Source organism: Octopus sinensis, linkage group LG5 (genome assembly GCF_006345805.1).
Source record: "Octopus sinensis linkage group LG5, ASM634580v1, whole genome shotgun sequence".
NCBI lineage: Eukaryota > Metazoa > Mollusca > Cephalopoda > Octopoda > Octopodidae > Octopus > Octopus sinensis.
In genome coordinates, this window is record NC_043001.1 from 60,810,497 (window position 1) to 60,831,845 (window position 21,349).

Genomic DNA, 21,349 nt, shown 5'->3' on the forward strand with positions numbered 1-21,349 from the left:
AAATTGAGAATAAGGAATTTCTAGTTTTGAAGATTATTGCCAATCTAATGAAGACAAACATATACGTATGAATGTATTCTTTTTACCTGTTTCAATCATTTTTCTGCGGCCATTCTCGAGCACCAACTTTAGTCGAACAAATCGATCCCAGGACTTATTTGTAAGGCTAGTACTTATTCTATCGGTCTCTTTTGTCGAACTGCTAATTTAAGGTGTCCAGCGATGGTGGACGGACAAACCCAGCACACAAGTGCACACACATATACATACATACTTATATATATATATATATATATATGTATATACGACAAGCTTCTTCCAGCTTCCATCTACCAAATCTACTCACAAGGCTTTGGTCAGCCCGAGGCTATAGTAGAAGCCACTTACCCAAGGTGCTACGCAGTGGGACTGAATCGGGAACCATGTGGTTGGAAAAGCAAGCCTCTTACCACACAGCCACTCCTGCACCTGAACATACTCTTGTGGGTTATTTTCTATGTTGACCGTTGAACACCAAAAATATAATCAATATGTATGCACACACACACACACACACACACACACACATGCATGTATTTATATATAGTCTTTGGGTTAGTTAAAATATGTTTGTGATGTATTTCAAATGCTAAAAGCAAATTCACTAGAGATGCCTTGGAGAAAATTTCTCTCATGGTAAAAAAGTGTAAAAACACTATATTAGTCCAGTGTTGCCATCGGTCGGATTATGGGATACCGATGTTTCTAGCTGTACTCCTTCACCACAACTTTCTCTCACTCTTTCTTCCTGTTTCTGTTGTACCTGTATTTTAAGGGGCCAGCTTTGTCACACTCTGTGTCATGCTTAATCTCCCCGAGAACTACGTTAAGGATACACGCGTCTGTGGAGTGCTCAAGCCACTTGCACGTTAATTTCACGAGCAAGCTGTTCGGTTGATCGGATTAACTGGAACCCTCGTCGTCGTATCCGAGAGAGTGCCACGATATATATATATATATATATATATATATATATATATATATGTATGTATGCATGTATATATGTATGTATGTATGTATGTATGTATGTATGTATGTATGTATGTATGTATGTATGTATGTGTGTGTGTTTTTGTATGTGTGTGTGTATGTATATATTAACGGATACACACATATATACATCGAGAGAGAGAGAGAGAGAGAGGGAAAGAGAGAAAGGAAGTGAGAAAGAATGAGAGAGACGAATATATGCAAGCTATACATTGATTTGTTAGATCGCCGGATAAATTGATTTGTAGTAATCATTCCAGCTTTCTGTCGCCTGGTTTCAACTTTTTCCGATGCCTTTCATCGTTTTGTAGGCGATAGGTTACGTACTGGGGTCGACTTTCGTCTTTCTTATTAACTATATTTGTTGGTCACACTTTCAGTTTATGGTACAAACAAGCTGCAATAGGACATGCAAAGAAAAGGGTTCGACCAGGTTTGAAACATAACCATGAAGCATTGTAAGCCTATGTTTACCATTTATGATATATATATATATTCCATATGTCGCTATGTTTGTTCTTCAAATCTATCTTACAAATCACATTATTACTGATAACGTTATAAGAGGCTTGACTTCAGATGATTGATGTAAATAGCTATGTTTGCGGATAACTCAGAGAAACGGCGGAGAGTAGTGAGTGAAATGTCAGCGATTGCAGCCGTTTCGTGATAAATACATGGTAGAGCGTTCTCGATAAGATACAAATGCGTACAGAAAAGAATTCATTTCGAACATTTTGTTGGGGAAAAATCATTCCCAACATCTCTATATACTCTTTTAAATTTCTATTGTGGACGAATTGAGATCTGAAGTCCTAGTGTCGATGAAATAGAGTTTCAGTAATATTAGTGATCAGCAATCTGTAAAATATATAGAAATATAAATTATTCTGTTTCTCACATGCACTAAAATCACCGATGTTGAAAAAAGCATATATGAACGCATTCATGCATTCATGCAGCCAATCCTACACATATAGACGCGCACACACTTCACGTATATGTATGTAACGATGTCCATTTCTATAGGGATATATACATATTCATGTGCAACAATATATTTCAATTTAATGCATACAGATGCCTACAGTGAACAGCGAGACAAAATCGTAATTCGATTTACTCATGGTGTATTATAAGATTAGCAACAAACATAAATATACAAGAACGCATAATTCATGTCTCTTAAGAACTGTCGTTGTAGGTTAGATTTACAGAATATTATTGGAATATAATTCTCTTTGTGCGTAAATTTCTGATAATATGATGCCAAAGAAAGAGAGTCAATTGACAACCGAAGTGTTGCAGATGGCCCATGTGTTATTTTAAGACCCGAGATCAATCTTGTAAGTGAGCTTTATCAGATAAGAAATGCCAGTTGTTTTTACCACCTTTGCATACCATTCATCCAATTGTTCGTCTTAATTGGCTCCAACAAATTTTGATGGATGGTAATGGAGACATTCAATGCCAGCTATCTTTCGACACAATGCATGTAACGCCTACATATCTGCTGTGTCACTTTGTACTTTACTCAAACACACACACACACATATGTGTATGTGTGTGTTAGTGTGTGTGTGTGCGTGTGTGTGCGCGTGGGTGGAGGTGCGAGTGCGTGTCTCATCTGTATGCGAGTTTGGGCTTCCATGTCTGTATGCATATATGCATATGTATGTATGTTTGTACAAGTGCACACATTTAACGACTTGTACACAGGGAAAATGATAATAGAGTAAGACTTCAACAAATGAATAGTAGTTCTAATAATTACATTACAAATGGTATTTTAAACACAATAATGCTTTATATTCTGTTCCTTACTTTTTTATTGTCGTTATAAATTTCAAAGAAGTTTATACTAAACAGAGTATACCAGGAAAATATGCGTAGAAATCTTTTCGCGACAAACTAGGTAAAGTATAGAGTAATAAATTAACTGAGTATAAATGTATTTATTTGTCTTCGGGGCTTTTTTAATACAATAATATATCAATGTATTTAATTTAATTTAATAATTAAACTGATGATTCTTTCAAATAATCCTTACTGAATGATGAAAAGTGCATTTCAATTTTTCAGGAATTTGAGTTAGTAGATTATTCTACAACAGAAACTTTAGTAATAATAATAATAATAAAATAATATAATAATAATAATAAAATAATAATAATAATATATAATAATAATAAAATAATAATAATAATATAATAATAATATAATAATAATAATAATAATACTAAAATAATAATAATAATAACATCAACAACAACAACAATAAGAACAATAATAATAATAATGATAATAATAATAATAATAATAATAATAATATAATAAAAATAATATAATAATAATAATAATAATAATAATAATAATAATAATAATAATAATTAATAATAATAATAATAATAATAATAATAATAATATAATAATAATAATAATAATAACAACAATAACAGCAACAACAACAACAATAAGAACAATAATAATAATAATAATAATAATAAATAATAATAAATAATAATAATAAGAAGAAGAAGAAGAAGAAGAAGAAGAAGAAGAGAAGGCGGCTGGACGTGTAAGAAGAGAAGGCGGCTGGACGTGACAGAGGATGGATGTATTTTTACGATGCTCTGAACTGGCAACAGCGAACCCAGCAGGTCAACTGTAGAAAACTGGAAGATCTACTGTTTTCTGTAAGTAATTTGAATTACCCTCAAAATAAGTAAAAAAAACAAAAAACTTACATATCTACAGCTCATACAAACGTACACCTAACAAGAAAAATTAGAAACATAAATATCTCCAATTCTGTGTGAACATTTACATTTAGTCGTCTCTCATGACTATAAGAATGTGTAAAATTGCCTTTTAAATTACCTTTTATTGTAACAACACAATTAAATGCACGATAAAAAGTTATGGAATTAAGCACCTACTACTATATACATACAACTGAATTCAGAAATTTAAAAATATATACATAACATTGAACTCAGAAAGTTATTTAAAAAAAAGAAAAAAAAAAAAAACTTCGACGAAAACATCAGATAATATGTGTGAGTGAATATACATATATATACATATACATATGCATGTGGTGAAGAAGAAAAGAGAACGGGAAAAAAAAAATAAATAAATAAATAAATAAACGTAAACAGGTTTGACCTTTTACTGACCATTAACGTCCTTTGTCTCCACCATCTATCGTGGCTATTTATAGACCCAAAGAACATGAATTCTTTAACCACCCATTCTCCAACACAATGGAGTGTTGATGGTGGCTGTGGCTACACATTGAAGATGATGATGGTGATGGTGATGTTGCTGATGATGGTGATGATTGTGAAGATGATAGTAATAACAATAACAACTGACAGATCCCGTCTTTTTCCCTTTCTTTTCGTTTCCTTCTCCGTATTTTATTCTCATTATTTCGAACTAATACAGACACAGTAAGCCTTGAAGAAAGGAAGAGGAGGAAAGGAGGAAAAAAAAAATGTCCGGAGATAAAACTATCAACAAAAAAAATACAGACGAATATAGATCTGCTAGTCTTAAGAAGCGGCGCTATGAGCAATGCTTACATCTAGTGAACCCTAAACTGACAGATCCATCTCCTAATATAAGAATGGATGCTCGTCATGCTTCAAGATCAACAAATTAAACAATAAACCGCATTGGTCATTGCGCGGATTACAAAAGACCACGTACCCGAAAATTGAACCAAATCCTGATTGAAAAATCAGTTACTGGATCAAATCTTCCCAACACACAGGAGCTGGACGAACCCCACAACCGGAATATTCCAACAGATGGCCATCCATGCTCATCACCAAATAATCAAAAGAAAAAGAAGGAAAAATGGTCTAGGGAAGATAATAAAGAAGTTCTTGAGGCCTTCTACCATGCCATATATTTCCCCACAGATAAGTCTAGCACTGTACAAGCATACTTAAACTGGAGACAGAAACACTCTGAAGTAAGACCCTACATAGACAGTAACAAGCTTGCCAATGTTAGAAGAAACATTATAAAAAAGAAATTACTGACTGAAGTAGAGATTGATCAGGTTAGACAAGCAATATCGGATAAAATGAACGAAGCTGCAGCTAGAGAAGATAATACAGAGGAAATGATTATAGACCAGCCCAGGGCGGATAAAAACGAAGAGAGGATTGAAAGAGTTAGTATAAGTGATAGGCAAAGTGAAATACGCCCTGAACCAATCATAAACACTAAGACAGATGAGCATCAAATAAATAAAGAAAGTCACACAAATATTGACCCAACAGAACTACATGAGCTAAAAAATCAAATCATGATTGAATGGCTGAAAATTAAAGAAACCAGCATGGATGAGCGTGATACACTTCCTAAAATCCGCAACTCTAACCAAAACATGAAAATAATTGGTAAAATCCGGCTTGCACTTAAGGATATAATTTCAGTTAATGATGTTGATATCACAAACCTCAACCACCTATACTACGCATCCGCGAAAATCTCAACGATCCTATGTGGTGTAAAGATTAGAAAACGGCAACAGTCCCACAAAAAGCCTTCTTGGCAAGAGCGTCTGCAACAACAAATTAAAGTATTTAGATCTGACATTGAATATTTGAAAAACCTTAAGGCTCACAAGACTACCAAACGTACAAAAACCCAAAAATTACTGAAAAAATACAATATGAAAACTATACTTGATATTGATGCCACCATAGAAACCATCAAACAAAAGGTATCTGCCAAAGCTGCCCGCATAGCGAAGTATGAAAAGCGTGTTAGATTTTTCAAGGACAACAACATGTTCAAAAATAACACCAAGAATTTTTACAGGAAGATAGGAAAAACAGCGTTTACTGCAGGGTCTGTACCATCAAAAGAAGAAGTGCAGAGATTTTGGAATAAAATCTGGGCAGAAGAAAAAACACACAACGAAAAGGCCCCCTGGGTTGACAGAATATCTACAGAACTGGACCCCTTAGAAGAGCAAAAGTGGGAGGGTGTCAAGGTAGAAGATATAAGATCTGCTCTCAGGAGGTCAAGCAAATGGAAGTCTCCAGGAAAGGATAAAATTCCTAACTTCTGGCTGAATGCCTTCCCAGAGAGCCATGAACTGCTAACAGAACTGTACAATGATGTTTTGCAACACCCTAGTAGGATGCCTCCTTGGCTAGTTAATGGGTTAACATTCCTGCTTCCAAAAAGTGAAGAAACAAATGAACCAAAAACTATAGACCCATAACCTGCTTAACAACTATGTACAAAACACTAACATCTGTCCTGACGGAATATACCTATAGTTTTTTAACAGACAGCAGCATATTCCCTAATGAACAGAAAGGATGTAAACGTGGATCCTACGGCTGTAAAGACCAACTACTCATCAATAAGATGATCTTAGAAGATTGTCACAAACGACACAAAAACTTATCAATAGCCTGGATAGACTATAAAAAGGCTTTTGATAGCCTACCACATAGCTGGATTAGGAAATGCCTTGAAATGTATAAGATAGCACCAACTCTGCGAAACTTCTTGACTGTAAGTATGAGATCATGGAGAACCACACTAACTCTGAACAGTGACAGTGAATCCCTAAATGCTGGTGATGTAAAAATTTCGTGTGGCATTTTCCAGGGTGACTCACTGTCACCACTCCTCTTTTGTTTATCCTTAATACCTCTCTCAAAGCTGCTCAATGACGCGCAGTACGGGTATAAAATGTTTGATAAAAATATAAATCATCTCGTTTACATGGATGATTTAAAGCTTTTTGCAAAAAATGATCAACAACTCAAGGGCTTACTAGCGATAGTCAAACAATTCAGTGACGACATCAGAATGCAATTCGGCCTCGATAAATGTGCAAAGGCTACCTTTATCAAAGGAAAAATGACAGAAACATCTAACGTTAACCTTGACCAACAGAATGTCGTAAAAGAACTAGACCCAGCGGAGAGCTACAAGTACCTAGGGGTAATTGAAGGGAACGGAATAAGGCATTCAGAGATGAAGGAAAGGATCAGGAGAGAATGCTATCGAAGAGTGAGAGCAATACTCAAGACAGAGCTGAATGCAAGAAACAGGATCGAAGCAATCAATGCATTAGCTATACCAGTCGTGACTTACAGTTTCAATATTGTTAACTGGTCAATTACTGAAATATGTCAGCTCGACAGAAAAATAAGGAAACTGTTGACAATGCATAGAATGCACCACCCTAAGGCAGATACAGAACGACTCTATCTGCCAAGAAAAGAGGGAGGCCGTGGTCTTTTGCAACTGGCAATAACAATGAAGATTGCTACAATTGGCCTAGACACCTACCTGAAAAACTCTGAGGACTGGATGTTAAAACTTGTCTCAAAACATGAAAACAAGAAAGCATCATACTCAGTCACAAAACAGGCAAAGGAATATCTAAGTGAATTCCGAATACAACCAATTTCGGAATTAGAGATAGACATACAAGAAACAAGCACAGAAAAAGCTAGGCGCATGAAAACCCGTGCCAAAACTGCGGCCTTAGATATTCTGAATAATAAATGGCAAGAAAAACCTCTCTATGGCAAATACCCAAAGAGAGCGAATAATGCAGATATCGACAAAGCCCTGACCCATCAATGGCTAATGGCCTCTGGCTTAAAATCTGAAACAGAAGGGGTTTATCATAGCAGCTCAAGATCAATGCCTACCAACAAGAAACTACCAGGCCAACATATTAAAGATCAGAAGCAGTCCAACGTGTCGTGTATGCAAGCAACAAAATGAAACCATTGACCATGTGGTCTCCAAGTGCAGTCTTCTAGCGCCTACAGAGTATCTCAACAGGCACGATAGAGCTGCACAATATATTCACTGGGTAATCTGTAAAAACTGGATTTGCCCCATGAAAAAAACTGGTGGGAACACAAACCACCCCCAGTGCTTGAAAATGACCACATCTCACTCCTCTGGAACTTCACCATTCAAACTGACAGGAAGATAGATGCAAATAGGCCAGACATCATATTGAAAGACTTCAAACAAAGAACATGCCTCCTCATTGATATGACTGTCCCAATCGATATAAACGTATCTGTCAGGACCTACCAAAAACTGAGCAAATATAAAGATCTTGAAATAGAAATCAGCAAAATGTGGAAGCTGAAGACTAAAACAATACCTGTTGTCATAGGTGCCCTGGGAATGATAGCAAAAGGGGCTGATAGCTACCTAACTCAGATACCAGGAAACCCAAAAGTGGCAGAAGTTCAAAAGATAGTGCTCATGGGAACTGCTCATATCCTACGCAAAATACTCTCTATGTAACCTCAAGGTTTAAACAACCATAATTTTCGGTTTAAAAAAAAAAAAAAAAAAAAAACTTTTTTTTTGTTAGACATTCATTAGTACAACATCCCCACCCCCAAATATATGGCACACTAGGCATAACAACAACATGAACTTCCAACCCTGTTGTCTCTTGAGGTCTCTGGGTGAGACTTGGAGCCAACTTGTACAAATATAAAGCAAAAGTCAAACATAGAATAATAATAATAATAATAATAATAATAAAAAAAAAATAATAATAATGATAAAAGGAAAAGGCAAAAATCTTATGGCTTCCAGACAGACATGGTATTAGAGCACAGAAGGCCGGATATAGTAGCCTTTATGGGGGGCAAACAGGAATGCCTAATAATTGACGTGGCAGTGTCAGGAGATCAACACATTATCATGAAAGAAACACAAACGGCTGACAAATATGGAGACCTGAGAATTGAGTTCGCTAAAATGTGGCAGCTACGAGAGTCAAACATAATGGTTATCTCTATTGTCATCAGAGCATTACCACCCAATCTAAAAAAAGAAATCTGAAAACAGAAATGCCCTACAGTCTGGCATTACTTGGAACTGCACGCATATTGCGTAAAGAACTGTCAGTACAAACCCCAGGGAAACACTATATCTTCAATCAACAACCTCTCAATATTGTATACTCTGTGACGTCTATGATAATAATAATAATAATAATAATAATAATAATAATAATAATAATATAATAATAATAAAATAAAAATAATAATAATAAAATAATAATAATAATAATAATAATAATAATAATAATAAAATTAAAATAATAATAATGAAATAATAATAATAATAATAATAATAATAATAATAATAATAATAATAATAATAATAATAAATAATAATAATAATAATAATAATAATAATAATAATAGCCCTGATGCAGTACCAGGCAGTGGCTCTCAATGCCCTGAGGCAGTACCAGGCAGTGGCTCTCATGGCTTCTGATCTTAACTGATTGGAAGTGTTATCATGTACATTGTTTTGTCTTGGTATAAAAGATGGGCTATAATAATAATAATAATATAATAATAATAATAATAATAATAATAATAATAATTATTATTATTATTATTATTATTATTATTATTATTATTATTATTATTATTATTATAATGTTTGGAGTCATTCACGAATAACCACTTGTTATTCATGGATGATCTCAAACCTTATGGTAAAGATGAAGACCAAGTCAGATCCCTAATTGATATGGTGTATACTTTCAGGGCTGCTATCAGAATGGAGTTCGGACTGAAAAAAGTGTGGTGTGTTAGTCTTGAAGAGAGACAAAATCATATGTATGGACGAGCGAGCGATAACGTCGGAGGAGGTTATGAATCAAACAGAAGAGACAGGCTATAAGTACTTGGGAATATTGGAAATTGATAAATTGATGGAGAAAGAAATGAGAGAAAAAATTAAGGTGGTGTAGTTGCGCAAACTGAGGCACATCCGTAAGTCGAAATTAAACGGACGGAATAAGACTGAAGCTATCAACACCTGATCTGTCTCACTACTTAGATATGGAGCATAGCTAATCGCATGAAGGAACTAAAGAGCTTAGAAAATACAAGGAATTTGCTGACTAGATATGGGATATTCCACCCAAAAAGTTACACAGACAGACTGTATATACCAAGAAAAAGAGGGGGAGGAAGACTTAATGGATGCGAACACAGCATTAGAGCAGAAGAAAACAACATAGCTTTGTATGTAAAAAAAATTCCACAGAACCACTATTATTGGAAGTAAGAAGGTCAGGCTTGTGTAGGATGGAAGTTCGCAAAGAGAAAGCTATTTACAAGAACGAATGAAACTGAAAATAGGTGGTTAAAGAAAGTAATGCACGGACAATTTCATAGGGATGTTCATGATATGACAGACAGAGAAAAAGATGTCTATGGATGACTAAAAGTGATTTAAAACCGGTAACGGAGGTTCTAATCTGTGCTGCCAAACAACAAGCATTAATAACCATTTACATCAACTACACAATAGACAACACATCAGAAAGTGATAAGGGCAGAATTTGGGGACAAAATGGTGAAACCGTACGGCATATTACCAGTCATTGTAAACCACTAGCCCAGAAAAATATTAGAGGCGTCATGACAACATAGCAAGGATTCGTCTCTTGGACACTTTGCAACAAGTATGGACTCGACAGAGCAAAAGATTGGTACGAACATAAACCCGGAACATCATCGAAAATGATATTGCCAAGATCCTATGGAATTTTATGATTCAGTGCAACCATGAGGTAGAAAATAGGAAGCCAGACATAGTGATAATTGAGAAAGAAATCGAAAGATGCTGGATCATAGATATAACATGCCCAAATGAAAACAAGGTGTGCGATAGGAAAGGAAGAAAAGTCGATAGGTATGACAGGTTAGCTTCGGAGGTGAAGCAGTTGTGGTCGATGAAAATGGAGGTAGTAGTACCAATAATTTTCGGAGCCCTGAGAACAGTGAGTAAAAATCTTGAGAAGTACAATAAGGGTAAAGTACATGCAAAAAACAGCACTGCTTGGAACCGCTCGAATACTCTTGATGGTGCTCGAAAAATAAGAGATGTTATCTTAGTTCTCTGGTAGTGAACAACCGACACCGTTGTACATCTCCAGCGTTAGAAGTTGTGCAAAGACAATAAATAATATTAATAATAATATGATACAACAAAACGTGTTCAAGATGTGATAATGAAGTTCAAATAAGATGTAGCAAACTCTAGATGTCACATACTATACACTTAAATGCTCTTAAGATTTATTGACCAAATTCACGAAGATAACAAAATTGTATGAAAATAATACACAACCACCAAGTCAAGATATAACACTTAAAAGTTCCATTTGCATTGATTAGAATACTTATTGCTGATCACGTTACCAACTGGCGATTATCATGTAGCATACAGAGCAGAAAATTCTATATATCTTCATGTCATATAACACAAAAAACGAGACACTGAGTGAAGACATATAATACATTGTGTCTGAAATTTGACATACTTTCTTGTTATTATGTTATTATGTTATTATGTTAATAATCGATCCGTTCTTCGATTAGATATAAATTCTTATTGGGTTGCAGTACAAATCAGTAATGTATATAAATACAAGTTTATCAGCTCAAATAGGCTTCGAATATATTTGAACCCGTAAGAAAACAATTCACTGTGTTTTAACTTGGAGAAAATTTCTCGCTGTAGATAAATGGTGTAAATACACCGAAAGCAGTTCCCAGACTGTGAGATGCAAGCATAAGCGCTACAAGTCGTGGTATTATGGCGGGGATTTCATAAGAGGGACAATCAGCGCATGGCACACCACCTCCAGTTTCTGTGACTGAAGGAAAAATAATCATTCTGAACGGCTTGCATTGATAACTTAGTATAATTTTTTGTGTATTGTAAATTATGATAAGTTTGTTATCCATAATCAGTGAACTGGTTTTCATTTAAGTTGGAAGTTGTTTCCACCTCTCAAAGCACTAATTCTATTTCATCGTAATTAAGAGTTTCTTATTTGCAGATGTACTCTATTGCAGTTTCTTGAAATATCTTTTGCTTTGTTATTTTCCCTACTGGAAATTTTTACTTCTCCCACCCTATCTTTGCAAGTTTGCTTAATCTATCAGAATCCGTTTGATATTCATTCGCATATGTGTGGGACGAACATAAATGGGAACATCTTGAATATTGAATGCGATCTTTTATAGTTGTTACTGTGGAAAGCTCACCTGATTGTCATTGAGATAATTATTGTTAAGGGTATGATCTTTAGTAAACTAATCTCTCAGTTCAATCACCAATACAGACCCAGTTCCAAGTGGAGTCATGGTTTCTCTTAATTTGGTCCCTCTCTGGATCTTCCCATATAGTCGTATTTCCTTTAGAGTTTAAATCCTTTCAGAAAATGTTTGCATTGCTATTTTTTCTTCTCAACTTGAATACAAATAAGTTCCTATTTCACAGCATCAATTACTTCTTAATTCTTGGCATGGCAGGAATGTACGAACCATTTTTCCCACAGTCATAGATACAAATATTTCCTCTTCCACCTTCTCTAATAAATCTTTCTCTGTGTACAGCACCGGCATTTCAATTTGGATCAACTGCTTCTGGCATAGTTTTCCTCCTTTTACTTTCATCTAGTACTCATATTTCATTTTTCGTCCAATTCTTCCAATTCACTATTTAAATACGATTACCCATCAATTGAACTCAATTGGCTTCCTTGAAGTAAATTTGAACGTTAATATGAGCTGTTATCTTTTGAAATATATTGTTCTTACATTTACCTTCATTTACTTTCGCATAAGTTCATCACTCGTAATATATCTACAAATTTCCATCCGTTATTATCATGATCTTCGTGTAAGATTATTCTATTAAAATGTGGGCACTCATCTGTTTCTTCATAACTAAGGCCATATATTTTTATAAAAGGAACGCTCTTCCAATTTCCCTACAAAACGCATTCAGTGTATTATGAATTATTTATTTCCTTGCTTTTTCAGAATTAACGAATATCTTTATACCTTGCACGAAGAATAGATGTTTTAGGGAAGGTGCATTTCATCGTACTTTTCTAGGGCATGTTCACTTCCCTAAGAGTCATTGAGCATTAATGGGTTTACACCTAACAAGAAAACTACACTTCTCAGTGATTTTTATACTCATCATGCATTATGTTTACTAGTGTGCCACAGTAATGTTGTGAAGAAAGAAGATGTTTTAAAACATGCCAAAAACAAAACATGCCAAAGAAACCCCAAAATCGAAGCACAGTGACCCCAATTGTAAAAAGATTTTAAGTCGTCTCACGTCGTGCATAGATTAGCCTGTCGTCAGTTGTAATTCTTCGTTATTATTTTCTCAATGATCTGTTGGTAACGGTGCTTTTGAGTGTTCCCTGCAAAACTGTTGTTGAACAGACATATAAATTTTCTACATCAAATTATTACATGCTTTAGGTTGAAAATAGTATAATAATGACTAATATGTGACATGTGATTTGTCGTTAATTTCTGAAAGAATTTCACCTGTTTGGGATGTTTCATTAACAAAGTTGTTGATCTCTCATACATGTACCAGTATTATTTATGTGTTACATATAAATTAAGGTGATTTTCGACTTTGCTGGACAAAGATTTTAGATCTTATATCCAAACTATGGTCATGGGTGTTTCTAATTTGCTTATATTTACATATTGCTAGATATTATTCCTGGCCATATAGATTGATAGTTATTTTTTGCACTAAGTCAGATTTAACTGCTCTGTACTATTCTGCATTTCCATGATATGCAACCAGTCAATACCGAATTCCTGTTCAGAATTCTTTCGCATTCTCCGTTATTTTTTGTTACGTTTTCCATTTTTATTATACGGATGCTTTCGTTTTAATCTAAAAATTACATTATGTTCAAATTGAATCGTTAACACGCCGGGCGACGTTCTGAGTTCAAATTCAACCGAGGTCGACCTTGCGTTTCATCCTTTCAGAGTCGATAAATTAAGTACCAGTAACACACTGGGGTTGATGTAATCGGCTAGTCCTCTTCCGCCAAAAGTTTAGGCCTTATTATTATTATTGTTGTTGTTGTTTATGTTGTTGTTGTTATTATAATTGCCTTGCACAGCTTCTAACGCTGGGTGCCGATGAGAACGAGCTGTCCAGTCTGTTCGGAAGAACTTTCCGTTTGCGAAATATCTTGGATAATTTCAAGATGGCCTAGCGCTACCGATTCCAGATAAACTCTACAGGTAAGGGCATGTGCTGTCAGACGTGCTTGTCTGAGGTGCGCGCAAAGTGACGAACCCGTTCTGCACGCGCTCGTTCAGTGTTCGGGCGTTGCTGACTTGTCCTTGCAGTTGCGTGTGGAAGGGATCCGCCTGTCGGCCGAGTGAGTAGTGATGATCTTACCGCCGCCATTCTCAAATCGGGCAGGCAAAGCAGTTTTCATTTACCTGGTGGCTGTACGAAGCAAAAGAGTTTGTTTGCTGAACAAGGCTGAAAGGCATGAGATCAGATACATTCCTCTTTGGTAGAACTCTCATTGACTTAGTCAAGTTTCACTTGAAAAAGAAATTGAAAGCGGAGAGGGAAGTACTGTCCTCGAGTGAGTTTATTGAAACGTGGATGTAAGTTGCGAAAATGGCAAGTGTGGACGGTACCCCACTCAGGTAGACCTGTGAGTCAGAGGGAAGGAATTGGAGAGTCTCTTGCTCTTGGTGTTTCGAGAAATATCGGACAGTGGTGTTCCGCGATTATCCCTCGAAGCCAGCCTGTATCAGGAGGGTCACATATCTATCATCCTTCCCGCCATTCTTTAAAACTTATGTATGTTGCGCATACCTCCCTTCTTTTTCAGTGTATACCGACTACACTTAATTTTTTTCCTTATCAATTTATTATATGTAAACCTCCACGCTTGATGTGTCCTTGTATTGTCCCCCTCATCCTTCGCCCATGAAGCAAACAAAAAAATCATCATTATTATTGTTGTTGTTGTTGTTGTTGTTCGTTGTGGTGGTGGTGGTTGTGGTGGTTGTGGCTTTGTTTTTTTGTTTATTGTCATTGTGATTTCTGGTGAAAACACCCTGGCGACTGCATCGGGTTCCACGAATCAAATATCAAACTGTAAATGGAATCCTCAAAAGAAATATATTTATATAGATAAGTAAAGCGAATTTTTAGGATAAAAGCATAGCACTAAGAGGATCAGTCTCACATCTCAAAATGCAAATCATTAAATCTAGGCATAGCAAATCATTAAATCTAGGCAAAGAATACAATCACGAGGATTTGATATTTACATGTCCGAAACTTTTCTAAATTATTATAAATATTACTATGTCAACCAGCTGAGTAAAAAATGCTAGCATGAAAAGTAATATTCTTAAGATTATAAACCTGAAAATGTATAGGACAAGTAATTATACCTGTAAAAGTACAGGACAAACTATTTCTTCAAGTAAAATAAAGAATAAGAAACTTTTTACCTAAAATATTGCATCTAAAATTAAAATTTGAATATTAAAAATATTTTATTATAGTTTACAAATCACACTATACGTATTTAAGTAGAATTTGGCTACTTTACTACCTTAAATACAGAAAAAACGGACTAATGAGACAATCTTACAAATTAGCTGAACAGTTTTGTACAAGAAATTTAACATATGAGAACTGTAAAGAGTGATAAATTAGAAGAACTAGCATTCATTGCTGCAATATTTTTAGTAAAAAGTTTCTTATTCTTTACTTTACTTGAAGTAATAGTTTGTCCAATATTTTACAGGTGTAATAACTTGTTTACAATCTTAAGAATATTATTTTCATGCTCGCATTTTTCCATGTGATGTATATACTGAGAATAATAAGGCAGTCAGAATGCTGGATGATTATATATATTTTTATTAACACTTTAGCTCTTTCTTCTGTTATGTGGTTTAGCTCATCGATTATTTTTTCCGGAATTTGTTAATTTTTGCTAGTATTAGTGTTCATTAAAGGTTCTTCTGCGACTGATGTCGAAGAAGAACCATCAATATATATATATATATATATATATATATACATATATATATATATATATACAATATACATATATATATATAATATATATATATATATGTATGTATGTATGTATGTATGTATATATATATGTATATATGTATATATATATATATGATTTTATAATTATCAAAACGTTTTGACATTTTTCTAGTAATATCAACAATTTTATTGATTAACGAATTCTTATATATGTTTGAATTTTTAGGTGAATAAGTGTTGACCTAGTCACCAAAAGTAATAATATTCTATCTTTTGTTCATTGTGTAAAACTTTCGAAATGAAATGTCATTTCAAAAACTGAAAGCCAAACAAGTGTAATTAAATAATACAGTATGAATCAATTCATATATGATTAAATTTGACACAGATTAATACATTTATATTTTCGTAGTTTTAATTGTATGTTTGTTATTTAATCAAATAATACAGTATAGGGTAAATTGACTATTACTATTTCCCGGACAATGTGGAAGAAATTCAATAAAATCAATAAGCTATATAAATGTGATTGAAATTATCTAGAAAATTACCCTCGAATCATAGAAGCTAAGCATATCTATGTCTAGGAATTGTTATGTGATGTTATATAATAACGTTTTCTAATATATTCTTTTATGAATGTTTACAACAAATCCTACAATTTCGCGAAATATTTTATAAATCGCATATATTAATTCTTTAAATATACTAAAATTCTAATTGTAATAAATTTTTAATTCTACGCTATAATAATATAGTTAAAATTCAATAATATTTATATAAATTTAAGAATTTTAGAAAACGAAATGGTACGGTACTATGTTTTTCCAGAAACGATAAACATTAAACAGCATTGAATTATTGGTATTTTGTTATCTTTACGTTTCGCAAGAAATATAAATATAGCAGCAATATATTTGATTATATTATAAATATATTATTTTAATATATTTGAGCAATGCTTCAAGTAATTTTTATGAACACATTTTACGAAATATATCTTTTTTGAAAACATGCCCCAAAACAATTTCAAATGACCTTTCAGATGTTTAAAAGTTTGATTGAAAGAAAGCAGAGTGAACGAAATCAAGATAACTATAATCTATATGATAAAAAAGCCTAATTAGTTTACTCCAATAATTGAACATACTTTAAACGCAGATGTGGCTGTGTGGTAAGGAGTTTGCTTCAAAACCCACGGTTCCGTGTAAAGTTCTACAGCGTGGCACTTTGGGAGAGTGTCTTCTTATATAGCTTTGGTCCGACCAAAGCCTTGTGAGTGGAGTTTGCAGATGAATGTTTGTGTGTGTGCATGTGTGTGTGTGTGTGTTTCCCAGTACCGCTTGACAACATGTGTGTTTACATCCCCGTAACTTATCAGCTCAGCAAGAAAGAACGATAGATTGAGTACCAGATTTAGCAAAATACAAGTACTGTGGATTCATTCGACTAAATTTTCTTCAAAGTGGTGCTCCAGCATGGTCGAAGTCTAGTAGCGGAAACAAGTATAAGATAAAAGATAAAAGATATTGAAGTTTAAGTATGCAAAAGTTTCTCTTCAGTCGTGTATGTAATATATGCGTATATGAGTTGAATACTTGTACACAAGCAATGAATATGGGGAATACATGTCAGCGAAAATTTGTCTCCATGCAAAATGTGCAGAAACTACCTAAGAATATGCCTGCAATGCCCTTTCTCTTCATCGTGATAAAAGGTATTTCATTGTTGCAACCACTTCTGTATCTTCAACTTTTATCGCAGTATCACTCGAGCTTCGCTCTTTAGTAGCTTCTACGGAATGTGAGTATCACAGATCCATCTACACTCCAACCAGTCTCTAAGTTACTGAAAGTATCACTGACGCACCATTTAATCTTCAGATAACATACATATCAGATGCCATACATAAGAGACTTAAATTCATGTGCATTTATAAAATCTGCACTATAGCTGCAAATCCGAGTCCATACATTCTTCGCAGAAAGGAGAGTGTATGCACAGGAAACGTTATGAGGGATTCCTTTTTGCTAATTTTGATTTAAATTGTGATATAATGAATGACTTTTGTCCAGTTATAAAGTACGTTCTGTTATTCGTACGAATTCACAAACAATTTCGTATAAAATATCTAGCTCTGCCTCGGCAATGTTACATCTGTGCCGCAATAACAATCTATCATGCATGCGTTTTATGGATCGAAAGTTTTCTTTGAAAATACTTGGTTTTTGGTAATACGATTTTTCGTTTGCAAAGTTTCGAATTGGAAAACATTTGTAACTTAAGAGGATAAAAAGCGTATAAAATCCCTTCTGTACAGGTATGTACGTATATGTGTTGCCTACTTGCTAAAGACTGAGCATTATCCACACAGAAGCATACTCGGTGCTCTTGGATTGAGGAAATATTTATGGTTGTTTTTCACCTAAATACTGATGATTTAGACGTTCTCGTCGTAAAAAGTTGCTGCGAACAAATAATCATTCCGTTCGAAATGAGGAATTGGAGGAGATTTTGTTTTCGAAATAAGATAAAATAATGAAATATATAAAATATAACTTGCAAGGGTTAGACGGCTGCAGATTAATTTCTTTAATATCATTACGATTGATGATTGCAAATGTTAAACATTTCTTTTCATTAAGGAAATATGCTGGTTAATTTTCATTGAAAATTCTGCATCGAAGTGTACACCTTGCTATTAACAAGTGAAGCAGTTGCGGATTTAAATTAAAGTGATCCGATTATCTGCGGGGAAGTTAATATTAATGCTAGGGAAAATATTCTGCTCAATGAACTTGGTATGACGAAGTTTTCTGTTCAGAAGTGCGACGTCCTCTGACATCTAATCAAAAGTGCATCACGAGAAAATCTGACATTGTACGAAGCAGATGCAGCTGGTTTCCTTGAACGTTTCTTAATCCAGAAAGGGTGTTGTCTTCATCATGTAGAGTCAAAGACAAACAGACAACCCATGCCCTGGAACTCTTCACTTTACCTACTCGTGGTAGAGATGCGAAAGGCATTATGATATTAAGAACGGCCACACCTACAATGGAGAGAACTATGCCAACTTGGACGAGGCAGTTACGAAAGGCTATGAAAAGTTACGAAAGGCACAGAAAAATTTACGAAAAGTGTTTTGTTTCATCCTGACAAATGTGTAGCACACAATTCGTACGTTTTAGTGATTGATGTGAGTGAGTGTGGATTTGAAATCAGACTCTCTATTTTCCCGTTTAAACCTATATGACCATCAACTGTTCCCTAACATGTAAAAACACTTGGCTGGGAATCACTATCTGAGTGATGATGACATTATATCTGCCGCTGATGACTTTTAATGACCAACAAGATGTAAAAGTCTTCCAAGCCCTGCAACACCGATGGAAAAATTGTGTGGTCTGTAAGGGTGACTATGGTGAAAAATAAACGTCGTTTGATCACATTCCATAAGGATAACTTAGTCATTCCATGAACTTTTCAGCCGATCCTCGTAATAGTTTCAATAAATATCATCTCCAAATGTTTTTGTGTGTATGTGTGTGTGTTTGCGTGTATGTGTGTGCGTGAACGTGTGTATGAAAACAGAATCACATATCTACACAAGATTTACGACGTCTATGTAGATTCCTCTCAGAATTATACAACGATAGTGAACTGAAAAGGTTTAGCAAGCCAATTCCTAGACACACGGAGGCCCCTGGTCTGAGGATAACAAAGACTTACGTAATATATCACATATTTTACTGCTTAAACTTCCTGTCATATGCCAAACGCCATCAACAACCTTCTTTTCTACAACATCTAATGCATTTCTAAGAGACAAACAGGACGCAACTTACATGAGTCAGCACACATCATATAACTGGTATTTTATTGATCTCTCACTACCCATTCCTTATCTTAACTCCGCATCAAACGGACCTAGCTTTACTATTGTTAATTGTAATAACAGCAAGAATACACTATATTAATATAATTATATAATTTATTGCATACACCCATGCGTACATTGTATGAGATAGATCTAACGAGCCAATGAAATACATAAGCTCGTGGTAAAAAATATAGAATACACTCATACGAACAATGATGGATATAGAAGTAGATTGATAGAAAGACACAAGGCTGGAAGATGATGAGGCAAGTGAATAAAAATAAATACAACAAATAGGGTTAGGATATATTTTGTGATATGTTACCAATTTGGTGAACAGCTGAATGTAGCTTGGGATATTTTGATAGACGAGATACATAGATCGGATGACTATTGATTGCTATATCAATAGATCGATTAGTAAGATGATAAATTGACGTTTTGAGAAAGGAAGAGACATGAAAATATGACACAAATAAGATAAAGATAAATGGACAGATTTCAAAATTACTACACACACAAACATACACCCATGCACACACACACACACAAATACGCACACACACAAACACACACACACACACACACACACCACACACACACACACACACACATACACACACTGATACATCGTAGATTGGTTAGTTGGAGCGATCGATATATGTTTTATAAAATGCATCGTAGTTATACGTTCTACAGTACTACACCGTGACCATGAAAATCAATTTGAGGCCATTTACAATAAGTCATTGATTCTTATCCTTGTTTTATACTTTATCTGCTCTTGCTAGTTACTGTCATTGCTTTACTTTGATGTTGTCTATAAAATCATTGATGTGTACTCTTCCAGGTTGTATTTACTCCACAGTAGTATAAGAAATCTATTTCCATTCTTCATATTGTTTTTCTTTGATATTTTCTGTGTGGAGAGCAAAAAGATTTGATGATTACATTGAATCGATAATAGTCTGCAAGACATGATGTGCATGTTCGTATATTTTCTGATTTGCATCATTGATTATCTTCAAACAGATAGTCCCATGATCATGCACATACATACCAATATATACATATACACACACATACATACTGATGCTACATACACATATATATGTCTGTATGTTATATGTATATGTGTATGTATGTATGTATATGGCATAAGTATCGGTCTCCATATCTTGTTTTGTTTTGCGTTGTTTCCTGTGTTATTGGATTTTGAGGGTCATGCACGCTTTGTTTATGTGACTGGATACATTCATGTGGGTTTCATAGCCAAAGTGTTCAGAAATATTAGAAATAAACCGAACAAATAGTATATTATTGTTTTGAAATAACTCTTATTTATTTGCAAAAATGGAAAAAAGAAAAACTGAACGTAATATATCTCTTCTAACAAAAGTCAATAATTTATCGACCAGTCAAAACTTACCTTACTTTCACGTAGCTAACATCACATACATGGAAGCAATGTAGTAATATATCACCATTCCTAAGTTTTGTCTTTTTCCCCGAAAT